Source organism: Hyposmocoma kahamanoa, unplaced genomic scaffold (assembly GCF_003589595.1).
Source record: "Hyposmocoma kahamanoa isolate Upper Pololo Valley unplaced genomic scaffold, ASM358959v1 92, whole genome shotgun sequence".
Taxonomy (NCBI): Eukaryota; Metazoa; Arthropoda; class Insecta; order Lepidoptera; family Cosmopterigidae; genus Hyposmocoma; species Hyposmocoma kahamanoa.
In genome coordinates this window covers 9,393,069-9,399,068 of record NW_020654748.1, presented here as the reverse complement: position 1 = coordinate 9,399,068, position 6,000 = coordinate 9,393,069, and positions in this window count along the sequence as shown.

Here is a 6,000-nt window from a genome sequence, read left to right as displayed (position 1 = left end):
TTCAGTTTAATATTCTAAATTCTAGAGTATATTCTTGAAGCAACATTTCGTTGCGTTTTCGTAGTCAATGTTGTCGTGACATGTCGCCGAGGGCGCACGCGGTAACGATTACTTTTACTTGTGCTTGTAATCATAAAAATCATAAACTGTCATTTATCCAAAGAAACAATACATAGTATCTCTAGTTTGTTAGGGTATTATTTGTAGTCATAATTTAAGAAATTTGGTTTCAGCATGAAATCAAACTACACTTGTAACAAGCACAACTTTAACATGCAATTAGTTCCCTCACGCCGCTGCTAGATGGCATTAGTTGTACTCTGAAACGCGCTATCGTTTTGTTAACTTCAATAGATTATACTATTAGTCATCTCATATATTTTTAATTGTTACTGTTTTCTGCCGCTGTAGCATTTATACGGCACTGAATGGTACTCAAGTATTTGAGAAGATTCCGTCCTATTTCTGCTACTTTAAGGATTGACACTGAACTGTGTGCTTTCAGTTTCACGCCAGTAAGACATACTGTTGGGTCCATAACCCTGTAAATTTACCCTTTTTGATATTAGAAAACATAAATCTTCAGTCAAATAATTAAGTACCTCTCAATTTTTCATTCTTTTTTTTTTTTCAAGTCAAAATCGGACATTTCTAGTAACTAATAAATATGTTGTTGAATCTAGAGTGGCTTTGTGACTTGGAGTAAATTAATTTGCTCTTGGATTAAATATTTCTGTCTTGTAACGAAAATACACTTTTGAGACGTTTCTTTACTATGTATTATCAAGTAAATTATTCTCTAGCGTCTATAGGGAGAGGATCGTTTTGTGGGATTTAATAAGTTTGTCTTCATAAAAAGAATTTTGTCTTTTTCTAAGTAATCTGTTTTTACCGTGTAGCAGCAAAAATATGAGCTTTACTGTGTTACGGTTTTGAAAGGTAATGGTACTGGTGAAATTACAGGCACATGGTCCTTGTCTACATATGTCTCGGTGACGGGCGCAGCGGCAGTGCTCCTCAGATATTTGCGATGTAAAGCACTGAGTGGCACTGCAACTGTTATGAACAGGCGTGTTGCTAACCACCGGGTGCACGACTTGTGCGTTCCTTCAGTTGGTATTATAAAAAATAATGAATTTAAGCTTTTAATTAGTTTGTACATGTTTACTTTACAATTACGTTTTATAAGAATTATTATAAGCTTCCCAAATAACCTAGAAAACAAAACCAATTCAGTAAAGACAATTTTATTCATTGCTTCATCTATTGCTATAGGTACAATGTTTTTACGGCATTTAAACGCTACGCGATCTTCAAATTATTGCAATGTTAGCGTTATACGTTGTTTATCCAACATTGACCGTAAACTCCGTAACCGTAACCGCTCTTTTCAACTATTCACGCTAGGAAGTTGCTTTATTATGACAGTTAGCTAACTTCATTAATTAAATTAATGAATGCATTAATATAATGAATGGAGCCGCTTAAACTATGTCGACTGTGAAGCCTCACCTCGGCTTCGAATAATTAATATTAATTGGCGATCTTATAGCGTTTGGTACATATATATATATATATATATATATATATATATATATATATATTATATATATATATATAATATATATTAGGACTACGCGTTATGATTCTTTATATTCATTTTATTTTACTATTTTACTCTTATGTGATTCAATCAGGTTTTCATTGTAGTATAAAATAGTATAAAATTGAATCCGCTCTATTAGATTGCACATTCCACACCTTGTTTTTTTTTAAATTTATTTTCGTTCACTGTTTCATTTTGATTTCGTTTGAAGTAATTGACAAAGAAGTACGTATTATTGTAATGGTTATTGGAAACAGGTAACAGTCCATTAATTCAAAATATATTTCTTTTAAAGTAAGCGTGTGGTAATAAACATGAATGTTTTGTAGAGTTTGTCGCTTCTTTTTTATGTTTATTTCCCACATACTGCGCCAATATATAATTTTTATGATACTAAAGCGACAGACGAGCAAGTCGTGCGCCTGGAGGTAAGGACACCCCTGTCCAAAGCAGTACGCACCTTTAGAATTATTGTGAAATAACTCGAAAAAACTAATTTTTAGAAAACGTTGATTAAAGATTGACATGTCCATCAATTTTGTAAAAAGGGGAGAATATTGAGCTGTATTTGAAAATAATTATAAAAGAAACTATTTTATGTTGTACCTACTTGACTTATTTATGTACACTCTCCTAAATGTAGAAAAAAAAAAATTATAAAAGAAACTATTTTATGTTGTACTTGACTTATTTATCTACGCTCTCCTAAATATAGAAAATTTAAAAAGTGGTAATTAAAAAAAAAAATTTCATTTTAATTTTTTTTAAATAGTGCAAATTTTGGTCTATGTTTGTCTGACACTATGGTTTTTTTAAAAGACTTGTTAATATTTAGGTCACTCTATTTCTGAATATTAGTAAAACGAAACTATTTATTTCTAAATAGGTTACCATATTAGTGAATATGAGATCGTTTCAAGTTATACTTTTACATTTTAGGACATAAAGAAAACGTCATATCACATATGAAAAACTTTTATTAGAAGATTGAACCAAGTCGTAACAAGCTTGTTAAGACCATTAATAACACACATATCGTAAAAATAAGCTAATAACCTAGAAAATTAAATAAACGTATAATACGTTCCTAATGCTCATCAGTCTTTTCTGATAGTATTGCTTATTAAAAATTACGCCGATTACTCTACTTTCTTGGTTAAAATGATTAAAACATAACAGGATTTATGACAATCGTACGCTTTGAAAAAGGTGGTACTAAAGTTATAAGTATTAAACTATAAAAATCTGCATAATAACTAGGAATTACGTTTTTATTAATGACATAGCATAAGTCTTTTTTATGTTCATAATTATGGTTTGAGCATTTTCTTATGTTAGTTTCTTATAAGTACTAAAATGATCATACAGTTTGGATAACATAATAATTAATGTGTAGAATTGTAAAAATCTGCCCATTAACAAGCGTAAATATATTTTTTTTTATGTTCATTTCATTACGTTATTTTTTCCGGTCTAAGCATTTATATTCTTTCGTTTGTTTTTTATATTGACCTTAATGAACTCACTTTGATTCTAACAAGTTTTTTTAAATTGTTATGGTAGGTTATTAACAGCAATGTGTATAATTCAAGGATTCTATAGAATATCGAGTAATTCTATACACTACCGGGTTTCTTTAAGTAATGTATAATAATTGTTAATACGTTTTAACTATTATACACATTTCCTGAGCATTGTATAGAATGCCTAGGTATTATATAGAATGCCGACCGTAGATTTGCCAAAGTATTCAAAGAAAGACAAAAAACTCAAATTAGCCATATAAAGAAAAACTATCGTTCCTAAACGTTTAATGGGTACAACAATAGAATGAAAATGTTTATAATATCAAGACATTGCTTTGTGCACATTTAACAAATGTTATACATTGCCTAATGTACTGTATAGAACATTGTATAGAACACCTAGTCCAAGTGTAAATAGTGTTTATTTTATACATGGCCTGACTGTTTTAGGCTTTGTATAGAACATACAAGTATTTTTAACATATAAGTATGTGTTACTATGATGTACATTTTTTTTCTTATTTAGTTTTTACAACAATTTAAATTTTCATAATAACACCGAAGCAGTGAATATACCATCTCCTGGGGAAAATCCAGAAAACGAGGTAAGTGATCAGATCACAGTTTTTTTTTAATACCTTAATAATTAATAAAATATAATCATTATAATTACTGTCATTACTATGACAATTTTACTTTGGCACCTTAATTTAACCTATCCTCGTACACTTTTTGACCTCCTTTATTAAATTTATTTTTATAACCGCAAAACTATTTTCTATATCAGGAATGTTCTGAAAGTTTCTTTCAGAAAATTACTGACATGAAGACCTCTTCCAGCAGGTTCTCATCAACATCTTCTTATAACAAAACTTCTTGCATAAGTAAGTCAAATGCCAATTCAGTCATAGATCTGTATTTCAATATCACCTATAGACCAATATATTATTTCAAACAACGTATTTCTATCGGTGTCATTTATGTTATCGTAACATTTGAGTGATATTCATAAGCATTTTTGATGGCATTTCTTTTTTAGTTGTACAAGAAACATAGCTTTTCCAGAATATCTAAGACTTTTTACTGTTTTGTTTCTGTTTTGATGGATCTCGGTACGTTTTCTGGATTGTCTGTTAGCTTTCTGAACAGAATTAACTGAACTATTGGAATTGGATACTTCCATATTGAAAGCAGTTAGAAAAAGGCGAAGAACGGGTGCTGGAGCTCGATGAATGTCTAGTTTTTCAAGATTAGATCTATCGACCATACGTTGGGTCTGAGTCACTTAAATCTACATCATTTTCATTTGAATTAATAGGTGACTGATGGTAATTGTCTGTAGCTTACAAATCAAGTACTTGTTAACTCAGATGTTGAAGGTCCATGTATGATAAAATATGGCATTTGTCTTACTTACGCAAGAACTTTTGCCAGAAGAAGATGTTGATGATGACCTGCTGGAAGAGGATGTTAATTAAGATCTACTTGAAGCAGAATAACTATTTTCTATACCAAGAGTTTTCTGAAAGTTAGTTTAGTACGGGTATGAAAATAAGTTTAGTAAACTTATTTTTACTTTATTAGCATAAATAAGACTAGGTTTGAAATAAGGTACCAAGGTAGGTAATATTATTGTCGTAGTAACGATAATGATTATAAATAATAAGGTTTTTAAAAAAACTGTGATCACTTACTTCCTCTTTTGGATTGTCCCCCGGAGACGGTATATTTCATGGGTGTTAGTATGAAAATTTAAATTGTTATGAATTATGATATTCGTATTCGAAAAACAAGCTAAATTAGTAAATTAGTACATTGTAGTAACATTTAAATAACCTACCATGACAATAATTATCACCATCAAATGTTTATTGAGTATTTCTTGATGCCTCCAGTGCTCTATTACTAGTAAACACATTTCCCTGGAAAAAAAAAGATTATTAGACTAGTAAAGTAAGAGTTCGTAATCTTGTATAAATATGCTAGCAAACAAAATTTTACAAAATGTAGTCTTACCTGATATTTAAGTTTTTCTAAAATAAAATCTGCCCTTCCCTTCATTTCGTTATATGTAAGTTACCTAAAATTGGAAACACAGCTAGAAATAGCTTATTTTGTAATTGAAATGTACACGAAAATGACACATTTATCTATGTAACAAAACTATTTCATTTCCAGACAGACCCATGGCTAAAATAACCGCCATGTCTATAACCTTATTTAATTACAAGAGGGACATAATCATAAATAATCATCATAAATAAGTTGTTTCATAATCATTAGCTTCGTTAAGACATAGACCGAACGATGATTGCGTCTTTAAAGCTATACAATTTTTTAGTCAAAGAATGACTTAATGACAAATAAGTCCCATCGGCGTGACTTAATTTTACTATAAGCTAAACTCAATACGAAATAGATCTTCACTTTGTTAAAAATAGTACCATCCACATACCCTTATTTTTTGTTTTTTACCGGCTTTATTCGGTTTAGGTCGTCACAATAACGAAGACGTAACACCATTCTCATTACACTCGCAGCACATCACTGGATGCGTCTCTCTCAAACTGAACGGACGACGTAAGGAAATCAAAAAGAGTAAAAGAGACCGAAGTCTAGGTTTTTGCCTTTCTGCGCAAAAGTAGGCCTCTGTTTTATTAACAGTCGACTAAGATAGTCAACCAAAGTCATTTTATGACTAAAAGTCAAAATCTTAAAATTTTGGATTAGGTCACTTTAATTCTAAAGGTGCGACTAGTTGCAGTGCTGCCCAGAGTTTTAAAAGGTCTGAGGGAAATTGTCACTGCATCTGTGACCCTGAGAGACAAGTTGACAAGTCTCAGGTGTCTGTAATTTCACTAGCGCCCT